This window comes from Bemisia tabaci, chromosome 2, assembly GCF_918797505.1.
Source record: "Bemisia tabaci chromosome 2, PGI_BMITA_v3".
Taxonomy (NCBI): domain Eukaryota; kingdom Metazoa; phylum Arthropoda; class Insecta; order Hemiptera; family Aleyrodidae; genus Bemisia; species Bemisia tabaci.
In genome coordinates, this window is record NC_092794.1 from 14527939 (window position 1) to 14542179 (window position 14241).

Here is a 14241-nt window from a genome sequence, read left to right on the forward strand (position 1 = left end):
GGGGTTGTTCATCTTGCCCCGCTGAAGTAAATTTGTCAATGGGCAGCTTTTATCTCAGAATAAGTGGCTTACATTGTTTACTAACCGCCAATGTTGCCGAACGTTAGTCTCAAACGACAACGCTATTTAGATTTTGTCTTTTTCATTTCCCGCATAGTTCTTCTTGGCATCAATACTGCCGTGCTGAGGAAAAACACCGTATGAACCCTCAGGCGTTGCCAAATATCCTCTTATAAAACACGAATTTCCTGCAGCCTGATTGTTGAAATTTTGTGGTTGTCGGATAGACGTAGATGACATAGGTTAAAAAGCGGAGCGTGATTGGTAGGCTATGTCTTATTGCTGCTTTATCGTGCCTTTGTCAGGTGGAATGGACGATATACTGTCAGAAGTTTAAGAGGTGCCTTTAACTTGTCGAGAGTTCCACCCGACATAGACACGATAAAGCAGCGATAAGACATAGCCGACCAATCACGCTCCGCCTTTTAACCTAGGTCACCTAAGCCTGCCGGATAAACACAAAATTTCAACAATCAGGCTCACAAAACGTACTCTTATTTGTCTCAATGTTTCAGATATTTAGTTAACAATTTTCCCCAAAGTTCTTGAAAATTCCAAGAGAAAATATTCATAACTTGCTTCAAAAATGAACATTTTATCGAAGGAAATTCGGCAACTCTCGAATGTTCATACAGCGTTCTTCCTTAGCACGGCAGATACGTCAAATGAGAATTTTTTTTGACGGCTGATTTGACTGACGCTGATTTTGATTTACTCATACACGAGAGGGTTTCATTTAGGGCGTTTATTATTGAAATTGATAGACAAAGCTATGGACAAAGAGAGAATGGAGCGATGCTTTTGGTGGAAACGGGTGGTCGCAACGGACAAAAGAGGCGTTTAAATAAACTACCTAATGACAACCTACCCGCGACCCTATAGTTAGCCCATTATTTCTCTCGTAGTAAGCAACATCCACCCGTTTCAACCAATAGGGTTGCTCATTTTTTCCACAACGCTTTGTTTTTTTGTCAAGTGCTTTGTCTCCTAATTTCAATAGTCAGTATGCTGATTCTAATGTAAACGATAAACTTTAATTTCTTATTAATCAGTCGATTCAAAAATATTTGAACGTGCTGAATTTATTCTGTGTGAAATTTAGATGAGGAATTTTATCCGATGCTGCTGTGGTTCCTACTCTGTCTTGCGGTCCATCCTCTCTCACATGCTAGCTTCATAGTGTTGGTAGAGAATCCAGGCTTTCCCTCCAGTCATTTTTTTCCGTCCGCAGCATGTAGAGAGGATTCCGGGGACCCCATACTGCCGCTCATGAAGATTAGTATTTCTTAGAAGGCGAGCAGGCTAAGCCAAACAAACCCCTTCTTCCGTGTCACGTCATGGCGCGATGAAAAAACTGCCGTCACGACCCCTCGCCGCGCCTTCGGAACGAGGTGGCTACGACCCGCAAGGCACGTTACGCTCTCAAAATATAGCGTCCGCTGCCCGCAGGGCACGTCGTGCTCAGACATCTTAACTTCGCGCTTTATCTGCCACGTTAGCGGGGGCCATGGTTTCCGGCTCGTTACAAATGCTTGTTGCCACAATTAGCCAAGAAAAAAAGCTACAATAGAGAATTGAATCAGTGAGTTCGAAAACACACCATCTTGGGAAAACAAATTGTTAAGGAAACACCTAAAAAATCGCAGCGGGCGAAGAAGTTAGTTTAAGAAAAACCTTTTTGGTGTCAAAGGACAAGTGCTTAGAGACTTTGCAAAGCACCAAGTTGAAACCGATACACCATGATTGATGGCAGAGAATTAAGCGTTTAAAAATTTCCGAGTTGGTGTGTTTTCGTTCTCACCGACTTTCAGATACTGATTATTCATAGTCTGCCCTGAAAAATTTATATTTTTCGACCTGAGTAACGCTTGAATATTTATATGACTTGTTGGTACAAGGTATTCTGAACCGAAAAAAGAAAACCGCAAAATCGGATGGTCACCCGGTTCCCTTGAAATGGCCAAAAATTGGTAGTTCCAATGAAATACTTCGATTTTTCCCTTTTCCCGTCGCTGTTTCGAGCACTTCTGATTACATTTTCGAAATTTCCTTTAGCGTGCAGATGCTTCTATTCATAAGTGTTACTCAACCGTAAAAAAGTGAAAATAAAAAAACCCCGAGTTGGTGTGTTTTCGAACTCACTGACTCAATTTGCAAGTGTCTGAAATTTTTATATTATATTTTCAAAGAAAATGAGTCGAGCTATCCGCTTTTGTCCTAAAATCATCAGCTGAAATGATTTGAAGTTCTGACAATAAAAATGTGTCAACTCTGTTCCAGTTACTTTTCGGTCTCTCGTCGTAGAAACAGACGCGACAGTTTTAATTCATTAAGCCTCCACTTTTTACTGTGTCTCTTGGACAGTTTTTAAAACTCGTGCAAAAAGATTAGACGGAAGAAAAAAAGGCTTTTTGCGTAGCCGTTAAGATACTTGTTTAACCTGGAAGAAATAGTTTTCTTTTTCCACAACGAAACATTGGTACCCAAAAAATCCTCTAGTCGTTAGATAGCGGTTCTGTCAGGAAAAACAATGCTGCTCAACATAGATAAAATTTAATAGTGATAAAAAACTTTAAAATACGAGCAAGATTTTCGTTCAAAACGTATAGAAAGTGGATATTTCAAAATCTCTAAAAGAGTAATTCAGTATTAAAAATTAATATGAGCAGAATATTCCCCACACTAAATTTGGTTACTTTTCTAATGCGATTCACCACGTCAATCGGAGTTTCGACTTATCCGCCAAGGTTGCCAGGTTGGACGATTTACTTTGAATATCTCACATCGGATTAAACAAGAGAAAAGTGCTGATTTTCAGCATTATCTGGCAACAGTGTAAATACCCGCTCTTTATTCAGTGTATGTAAAGCCCCGGTATCCATAAATCCCACCTTTGCGAAGTGCTTCCTGGGGAATGTAACCATCATCGTGTTTACCGGGAACTTATTCTACATTTTTCTACGCCGGACGTTACTTATAATGAGTCTCTTCAAAAATTGGACTTATTCCTGTTAAACGGAACTATGTGCATTATGACGTGAGGCCTGTTATGCATGTATTCTTATGGTGTCAGGGCTCATGTCATAATACACATAGTTCCATTTACAGAAATACGTCCAATTGATCGTGTACTAGTTTTTATTTAAACGTGGAAAATTGTTAATTTTTTCGTGTTTTTCCTACTTGGAAGCGGGGACAAATTGAGTCATATCACGGATCAATGTATTCGTAGCCCATCGAGTGACAGGGCATGGCAAAGAAGCCATCTCGTCTCTCTATGAGTGTCTTGAGATGCTGCTTTTCTGCCGTGCTCAGCGTGGTTCTGATAAAATATGCATGCGTCCCTCCCGTTACCCTACTTGCTTATTCGTCAACCAAAACTACGCACTCACATAGACACCCACACAGTTGCCAGCTGATGCATTCGATGATTTTTTTGCGACTTTTGGAAAGACGGAATCGACGTTCACAATCAGATTTATCAAATCGTAACATTTAATTCCTGGTGGGGCACCGCCAAAAAATAAGTTTTTAACCTCCATAGAATCGGTCGGTTACAAAAGGGCTCAGGCACCAAAAATGAAAATTCGAGAAAAATGGTAATAACCGTTTTAATTGACCCCTTATAAACTTATAAATCTCAGAGCTCTAAAATATTGAAGCCATGAATTAATTAATCTCATAATTAATAATTTAAAATTGAAAACGGGTTGTTCATGCAGTTTTTGTTGTTTTTGTCGTATTTTTATTCCTGGCGCTTGAGTCCTTTTGTAACTGACCGATTCCATTGAGGGTTTGGAAGACTAGGCACATAAGTAAAGTTTTTGTTATTTCAAGAGATACGTATTCAAAGTTTCGAAGTTACATGGATCCTTACGGCGGAGAAAAAGTTCAAACTGACTTTTCGGGAAAATTGAAATCTGGGAGCGAATTTTTCACAGAACATACATTAAGACTAGTTTGAACAGAAATCATGAATATCTCAATTTTTTAAAAAAACTGCACTTATGCCCCTTGTCCGCCAAGCCTCTCAATTCCTCTATTTCTACAACGTTTACGATGTAAACCATTTGGACTGCATTTTGCAATTTGGAACTATAAATTCTAGCTCATCTGAAAAAACACTTATATGCATGGGAAAACTAATGGCACATACGTTGTTTTTAAACCGGGCCGGACTTTATAGTTCCTAATTGCAAAATCAGTCCATTTTTGTCCCTCCTGAAAAGCTGTTTAAGAAACAGCAATGAATACAGTCCCGTCCCTACAGTATTATTCTACGATCAACCATCAAAGCATGCGTAGAGTATTCGGGTCTTATTCCCTGCTTTTTATCTTTATGAATATTCGTAGCTCTCGACTATTTGTAAACTACCCTCCTCTGAATGATCATGTAAGAAACGAGTGGCAACCGGGAGGAATTTGCCAGTGCTAGCTCCGCCTGGTTGTTACTTTGATCACACAAAAAGCGAGGGAAGTGAATAACATCTCGAAGAAGATGGAAATTTCCCGGTATGAAATAAAACATCAAAGATGTCGCGCTTATTAAGGCAAGTGACGAGATACGCGACATGTAAATTATGTTTGAGACGCCTGTACGCAGCGGGTACGTTGAGTGTAGCCGACTTTTTTTAGCGCCGCGCCGGTAATGAAAACGATTTCCCTCCAACTGAGGAGCGTGGTTCGGTCTGTACTCTCACGTTAAGACAGCCACTCTCGGTTGCATATCCCACGGGAGATCAGCCTCGTGCCGTTGACGAAGACTCCGAGGTTGTTTTCCTGCGGATTTTCTCGTAGCTAGATCAGTTTAAAATGAGGGAGTTAGTTAAATGAAGAACTGCTCAGTCTTCTCAATAAATTTTCAGCTGGTGTGAACAATAATGATTACATAGGATTTTTTTATGAAGCTGGATTATTGGGTACAATGGAGATGTTGAATGTGTGAGGAATTTGCGATTTGACTGCGTTCATTCTTATGCAAAAGTTTGCGAGAAACACGATGGTGCCGCAGGTTTTCTCTGAAATCAACTCCCAAGCTCAAAAAAAGCTCTCAAGTTGAAGCCAAAATGAAGGGGATATCCCACCCTACCCTGAGAGTCCACGTCTACATCAAGACAAACTCTCCATACAACCATAGGGAGCAAATACATTAGCAGGGTTGCCGTGTTTTCAGTTTTGGAGTCCCCAAATAAAGTGGCAGCCCTGTCAATGTATTTGCTCCCTATCTTTGCATGGAGAGTTTGTCTTGATGTAGACGTGGACTCTCAGGGTAGGGTGGAATATCCCCTCCATTTTGGCCTCATCTTGAGAGCTTTTTTTGAGCTTGGGAGTTGATTTCAGAAAAAACCAGTGGCACCATCGTGTTTCTCACGAACTTTTACATAAGAATCAATAGTCAAATCGCAAATTCCTCACATATGCAACATCCCCATTATAAATAGAATATAATTTGCCAGCGCCTCATCAAAAGTTCACATGGAAAACCTACTGTCAGTTAAAAAATATCCTGGCTTAAAATTTCTTCACTATACTTATGAGTGTGCAGTTGCTATTTTTGAAGAAGCGGGTTACTTTGTTCCTGCGAAAAATAGTTTTTCATAACCCGCCATATAATGCTCTGGTTTCTAGCCATCATCGTTTTCAAATTTTGAAGATTTGACTGGAATGATTTCTCCTTTTTCTAAATTTCACATAAACCGACAGGAGCCGAGGTAGCATTTTAGGCCACGGCCGCCATCTTTGGTTTACGAATTTTGGAAATATGACTAGAAATTTGAGTTTTCCGTCGAAAAATACCCCGTGATACCGAGTTTCACCGAACTGAACGAACAGAAACTGAGATAGCATATTAGGCCACGTCCGCCATCTTGGAATTGAAAATTTTCAAAAATTGACTAAAAATTCGAGTTTCCCGTCGAAAAACACCCTCAGACACCGAGTTTCAGAGAAATCCGTCGAACAGGAGCCGACATAGCACTACGTCCGCCATCTTGGATTTGAGAATTGTTAAAACTTGACTAAAAATTTGAGTTTCCTGTCGAAAAGTACCCCTGCTCCCGCGGTTCACAAATCTCTATAACGAACAGAAACCGAGATAGAATTTTAGGCCACATCTACCATCTTGGAGTTGAAAATTTTCAAAAATTGACTAACAATTCGAGTTTCCCGTTGAAAAATACCATATAATGCCGCGTTTCACAAGACTCGAACACACAGAAACCGAGATAGCATTTTAGCCCACGTCCGCCATCTTGGATTTGAGAATTTTAAAAAATTGACTAAAAATTCGAGTTTCCCGTCGAAAAGTACCCTTTGACACCGCATTTCAGAAAAATCCATCGAACAGGAGCCGAGATAGCATTTTAAGCCACTTTAATCATTTCGGATTTTCGAATTTTGAATTTTTTGGATTTTGATTTAAAATGCGTGATACCCAAAATCGAAGCTCAGATTCGGATTTCTCGTAAAAAATCGATGCGATTTCACGTATCATACCCTGACACCGAATTTCAGAAAAATCCATCAAACAGGAGCCGCAATGGCATTTTAGGCTACGTCCGTCATTTCTGATTTTTGAATTTAAAAAATTTGACTTAAAAGGCGTGATACCCAAAATCGAAGGTCAGATTTGGATTCCTCGTTAAAAATCGATGCAATTTCATGTATCATACCAGAGCATAGCGTGAAGGAAAGAGACGTAACGTAGACATACTGATTCGAGCATATGAATGCAACGTGGCAACATGGGTAGTGCTCAGTGGGTCAGCGGAGGAGGAAGAATAAGAATTTATCGTGAGGAATTCCTCGGGACGAAATCGGAATGTTAGCGCCGGCGTCTCACCGTTCTGTTGCATCTCGGGCGACCGGCGCGGCGCGGCGGCGTAGTACAAAGAGAATTCATACGCGTTGTTTAACCTTTTTCCTCAACGCTATGATAACATATGATACATGAAATCATCAATTTTTCACGAGGAATTCGAATCTGAGCTTAGATTTTGATATTACGCGTTTTAATCTATTTAAAATCGTAGGAGAAATTACAGAATTGTCCTTGAAAATTGATCACACATTAGTGTTTTTTTACGTCATTAAACCTCTTTCCTTCACGCTATTTTAAAATATGATACATGAAATCGCATCAGTTTTTCACGGAGAATCCAAATCTGAGCTTAGATTTTGGATATTACGCGTTTTAATATATTTAAAATCGTAGGAGAAATTACAGAATTTTCCTTGAAAATTGATCACACATTAGTGTTTTTTTACCCCGTTTTTCTTCTGCGTTCACCCACTACATATGATTTCCTTTTTTTTTTTTTTTTTTTTTTTTTTGCCATGAAATTTTAAGAAGGAAGCCAGAATGCTCGCGAATAATTGCATTAGATTACGGTCTTTTTAAGGAGTGAAGTGTTTGAAGAAATACATTTTTAAAAAACGTATATATCTTAATTATGAGTTACGTTCAACAGTTTTGGTTGAACAAATCGTGTTTAACGTGAGATTATGATGAAAAAAAAATTACATATCATAAAGCTTTGGCGCGAAAAGTGCAAATCCTCCGAGCAATTCCTCATCTCACACTGAAAAAAAATTCTCGGCGTTTATACCAAGGTCCGTTGGTACCTTTACCATCTCACTTTTTTACCAATTATTGGCAATTTTACTAAGACAGACTGGTAAGCGTACCTAAAACCGGTATTTTCACTGATTTTTCAGGTAAGAATACCACTTTTATTGGTAATCAATTCCCGGTAACTTTGCCATTTTATATCGGTAATTTTACCACAGTCGATAAAAAATATTGGCGTTTTACCAAGGTCCTGTAAAATTACCGAGAAAGTTCAATAATTTTACCGACATTTCTCGGTAAAATTACCAATTCCATAAATGGTAATTTTACCGGAAAAAAACTGGGATCAAGTAGAACCCTGAATTCTTGGTAATTTTACCCTTTTCTTAGTAAATACACAGAGATTTTTTTTTCAGTGAAGACTTATAACATCCTTATCGCGGAAGGGATGCAAAAAAAAATCAGAGACTAATGGAGACCCTAGATTGATACCTTGGATATTTCAGAGGCTTTTACGTCGGGGACTCCAACATTCAACTTTTGAACTATCAGCTAAGTGGATGCTTAATGAGTTGAGAATTCCGTTTTGCAAACAAACCGAAGTTTAGTAAAAAAATCGAAGTTTAGTAAACTTATTCAGTTCATGACGTCACCCGAAGCTCATCATCTAGCTAAGATGACTGTTGCTCCCGCATGTTATTGTCCGTAAGGAAATGTTGAATTCCCGGAAGTAAAAGTTTCCACCTGTCGCCAAGAGCCTAGCGGAGGGTCTCTCAATGTCACTGGAAAAAACTCACCAAGAGCCGGGGGATGAAAAATTCAGGGGTGAGGGAAGAGATAATCGAAGATGAGGGTGGGGAACGGTGGAATACGAGGGGAATAATCACCGTCATCCGTGGAACAATGTGCGTGTGCCGCACAGTGGATCGAGTCAATTAGAGAGATCGGACACGAAATTCCCAAGTAAAACTACAAATTTTGATGTTTAATTCGTCACATTTTAAATTTCAAAGGGAGCTGAAACTAGAAACTTTCTCGAGGAAATCGATGGAACCACTTTTAGAACCTCAAAATTTCTTGTAGGCAGAGTTATGAGCGTTTAAGGTGATTCGATGGACGCCATATTTTGTGTCAGAACGGCATGCGATATATCGCATCAATGGGTTCCATTTTATTAGCTACTCGTCATTTTTCTCGAATTTTGAGATCGCAATTCTGTTGTCAGGAGACTGAAGCACTCACTTACCAATTTTAACAAAGAATTTCAACGTAATAAAGGCGTGGTTTTTTAGAGAAAAAATATCGCATTCGAGTGCAGTTTCGATATCAGTATCGAATGCGATGTTTCCTCTCTAAAAAAACCACGCCTTTGTAACGTTGAATTTCTTGGTTGAAATTGGTAAGTAAGTGCTTTAGTCTCCTGACAATAGAATTGCGATCTCAAAATTGGAGAAAAATGACGAGTAGCTGAAAAAATGGAACCAATTGATGCGATATATCGCATGCCGTTCTGACACAAAATATGGGGTCCATTGAACCACCTTAAATTTTCCACATTTTGTCCGAAGTTTCCTATGAACTTGATCCAGTGTGCGCCAGCGCAAATTCTCGTTGCCTCGAAGTTACGAGAGCGGACCGCGGGCTTGCACCGGACGCCCGACAACTGCGAGGCTCCGATCCCGTTATGACACTCATTAGACGTCAACTTATGGCATTTCATCCCCAACCTCATTTGGGACGTCAAGTGACGTGCTTGGCTCATTATTTTCGCTTCACACGTGTTCGTATCTGTTTCTCCTTTATCAGATCTCCTATCGCGCTGCCAGACTGCTCTGCTGTCTTATCCAAGAGCACTACGCCCAGAGCGAAATCGAGTTTCCCTCGAATCCGTCTGTTTTCTGGTTGAAATGAACTCATTGCTTCGGGTAAAACAGAAAAGCTCGTTTCATTTGTGGACCTTAATTTTTTCTACATTGACGGTGTAAGTTGGCGATCACGTAACTCGGTTTGCGACGTCGCAGACTTCCTGTCGTACTTTATTTTTTAAACATTATACTCAACGGTAATTCTTTAAAACTTCCCTCAAATCCGTCTGTTTTCTGGTTGAAATGAACTCATTGCTTCAGATGAAACGGAAAAACTTATTTCATTTGTGGACCTTAATTTTTCTACATCGACGGTGTAAGTTGGCGATCACGTAACTCGGTTTGCGACGTCGCATACTTCCTGTCGTACTTTATTTTTTAAACACTATATACTCAACGTTAATTCTTTAAAACTGCAGGGATTTTTCTTCTCTGTGCGAAGAAAATTCTGCAAAAACTTCAAGGAATGATGTAAATTTGTTCTCTTTTAAAAAATAACATATGAGGCGGAGATTTCCAGACACCGCAAACGAGATGTATGTAATTGCAGACTTACACCGTCAACATGTGCTTCGTTTTGTTTTTTGTTCTTGCATGGCATAGAATAAATCTATACATGATGATCCAAGGTTAAACGGTCAGACTGCGGGACCGTCTTGTATGGGTCAAAATAAGACTTTTTTCTTATAAAGAAAATTTCATAAAGTGTTTATTAAGAGGGATACACCCCCCCCCCTCCCCCAGTTCTCGTAAAATAAATCGTTGTCCTGTATTTTGGCAACGGAAACGCACCTTATCTCATGAAAATTGCTATGTCCCGATAATTTAACACGCTAAATTCATTAGTGCTATTAGAAAAAACGTAGTCTTAGTTGGAAACGAGGTTTCGAGAGGTCTACGAGGTACCACGTTTGTATACCAGAAAATATAGTTATCGGTGTTTTATTATGTTAAAGACCCCTACTTCCCCCAAAACCTCAGTTTTATCTAAGATTTTAATTTTCCTAACGCCGCCAATGAATTTAGCGTATCATATATACATCATGAGAGCATACAAAAGTTCATGAGATTTGATGCATTCCAGTTGCAAAGATGCCGGGAAAACGATTCATTATCCAGACCTTTTTTAACGGGGTGCTGGGGCTGGAGTCCCCTTAAAAATCACTTTCAGGAAAATTTAATAGTATGAAAAAGTAGTATTTATACCCAAAGAACACTTCCTGTAATCTTGCTGCTTAACCTCGACTTACCCCAGTGCTGCCATTTTATTTTATCAAAAAATTCCGAAATAATTCCAATTTCTGGAAACATATTCCGATTTGCCAAAATTTCGAGAAAAATTCCGATTTTTTTAAATTCCGCTGGAAAATTCCGAAATATGCCCGGACTTAATTCAGAAGATCATCAAATTTGATCGAAAAGTCCTTAAATTTGATCAAATAAATGGCTAAACCGGCGAATAACCGCAAATTCCGAAAATAGCTGGAAATTTTGGGGATTCAGAAGATTCCGGGCAAAGTTCCGATTATTTGAAAAGTTCGGAATTCCGGAATTAATTCATGGAAATGGCAGTGCTAGATTACCCTATAAATGTACTGCGGCCATTTTTACGATTTTTTGACGATTGGCAGGTGATAATCCGTAGGTACCCAATCGGAAATTTGACCTTGAGCAGATCGGAATAATATTGTGGCAACCTTAGCGAGATTGTGAGCATATTTCAACAGTAAGGTTGGCCTGAGAATCTTGGTACAATATACCATCAATACTGGATATAAAACCTTAGTATTTTAATATTGCACCAATATTAGCAACATTAGAAATCCAAGGTCAGGTGGTGCTCGGTGATTCCAAGATTGTCACAATGTTGTCACAATATTGGTTATACAATATTGGTAAACTAATACTGTCGTAGAGTTATGTTTTCAATATTGCAGTAATATGTTAGTTTTAACATTGGCACATTATTAAAAAAAATACTGAACATAGGCTTCTGCTTATAATATTGACACAATATTGACACAATATTAGGAAAACAAAATTGCTAAAATAATATCGAGACGATGTTATCTCTGTGATACTGCGGTATTGTTATTATGTTAACATTCAATTAACGTTAGAACAACAAACATAACAGGCTTCTGTTCGTAATATTGTCATAATATTGACACAATATTGGATATCTAAAACTGCTGAATTGATATTATGCTAACATTATTTTTACAACATTGTGGTAATATTCGCACTTTAACATTGTCACAAGATTAAGAAAATAAACATTTTAGGCTTCTGTTTCTAATATTGTCATAAGATTGACACAATATTGTGCGCGGCGAGCACAATTCGACCGCGTTTGCTATTTTCGCCACCAGGGCGCGCTCGCCGCGGATCTGCCGTTGCGGTCTCTTTAAGGGCAAATTAAAGGGCAAAAACTGCGACCTTTCGCTTTTTGACGTTATAGGCACATGATCCATAGGCGTCTAACTCATCTTACCGATATTCTTAGGCCAAGGGCTCAAATGGAGCTTTTTGGCAACGGTCCGCGCGCGGCCGCCCCGTCAATGGGGCTGGTTCTCGTTTCGCCTGGGCAGTTCCCGTTACAAGTGGGTTCCTAGTTGAATTCTGCAGCCAGTGCAAGCAGCCAAAAAAGTAGCTGACTTAGGAAGGTTCCTCGGCACTCCAATGTTCCGTATGCCTACAATAGGCATTGCGACGCTAAGAAATTTCTTCCGCGAGGACGGCAGGTAATACGGCGTTCTATCGCCTACCTTGCCTCAGAGGAAAGGTTGGAAACCCAAGCTTGTCTCAGAGGTAAAATAAATATCCTGCCAATACTATGGCAATATTTTAACATCAAGTCTATGGCAACATCATGATCACAATATCCGCTGAACAAGCTTGGAGCAATATTATTAACATAATGTTGTCACAATATTGAATATCCAAGTTTGTCTCGGAAAAAAAATAATGTCCCACCAATATTGTGGCAATATTGGCAGGATAGGCTTGGAGCAGTCTTACAAACCTAACCTTGGCACAACCTTTGGACTCAAGCTTGTCCCAGAGGTAAAATAAATGTCCTGCTAACATTGTGGGAACATTAGCAAGATAAGCTTGGCAACTCTATTCAAATGTGAAAAAATGTCATACTAAGCTTGTACCAAGGTCAAATTTCCGATTGGGTAAACCTGTCCCAACAATATTTAATTTTTTAATTTATGATCAAGTTTCCTTTTTGTGCAAAGCGGGTCCGAGGGCGCGAAGCGCCCTTTCGGGGGTCGGGCCGCGAAGTTATTTTAGAGGGACCCCCAAGTTAATTCCAAAAGCCACTCGCGAGAATGTGAGGCACTTCAGCCGGGGCATCACCGTGGAAATTGAAATATTAAAAATCCAATTACCGTTAGCCCGGGAGAGCGAGCGGCGTGAATTAAAATTAAACATCAACTTTTCCTAATAGAATGTCAGATGGTTCATATTGATGTATTGAAGTTTTTATTAAATTGTTTTGACACGCGCCCGACCTGGCCTCCGTTTTTGACTGTTCAGTCGACGCGCGTTTTCCAATTTCCCCGCGCGGCAGTTGAAGAGGTGGTTAATTGATTTAAAAAGTTGGCACCAACGGGGGAAGTATTTACGAGTTCTGCCGTGTCGGGCGAGAAGCGCGCAAGTAGACCAGCAACTGCCATGAGATACGCGGTTCTACCTTGGCACAGCGAAGGTGTTGACGATCCCTCTCGATATTCCTCGATTCTTCATGCCGGCTTTTTTGCCTGTCTATGACGCTCACGACAAACAAGGCAGGCAGAAAAGATCACAAGCGCAAATAAGTGAGAAGCTTTAACACGTCGGTGTGAGAGGAGGGTTCATGAGACAGCATGTTTGAAGAAACATTGCAATTTTTTTCTTCTTCTTGCAATCAATAAGATTTGGGATCATTTAATACATTTGTTTTCCCCATCAATTTAAATGAGAATAATCCATGCAGAGAGTGCAAACATTTCAAAATTATTAGTTGAAAAATGCTGGCTCCGCGAGTTTAAATATTAGAGCCAAACACAGAGCGGAGAAGCGCGCGGCGTGCTGTCAGTGCGACACGTGCACTAGCGCCTACAAACCTAACAGGGATACTTCACGCATTGCGCAATGCGTGAAGTATCCCTGTTAGGTTTGTAGGCGCCAGTGCGCGTGTCGCGCTAGCCACCTTCGCCCGCCGCGCTGCGACGCTTCAAGCAACTAGATCGCAACAGAGGTGTTTCACTTAGGTATCTCTTAAGAGTGCGGAGTTTTCCTCGCAAAATAAATCAAGTCACTACGGCACAAAAAGAGAGCGGTAGTCCAAAAATTCACTAAGTCCTAGCACCCGTATTTATTAAGTTTAGCATAATTTTTGAATTTCATTAGAGAGAAAATGTACACGATGCAGGCAGAAACATTCTTGAGTATGCCGTAAGAAGTTTCATTTTGAATCAAGAATAAAATAGCGGAAGGAAAGCGGGTTTTTGCTGGAAGTAAGTGGCTTTTCTTTTTATGTAAGCAATATTCCTTTAACCTTCTTTCTTGATTCATAAGGGAATCTTCTCGGCGGTAAATTGGAGCATATTTCTGATTGATCAAGTCACGTTTTTCCTCTGATGAAGTTCAAAAATCATGCTAAACGTTATTAAATACAGATACTAGGACTTAGTAAGTTCTTCTACTACCGCTCACTTTTTGTCTTCGTCACTTCATTTAATTATTTGTGAGAGA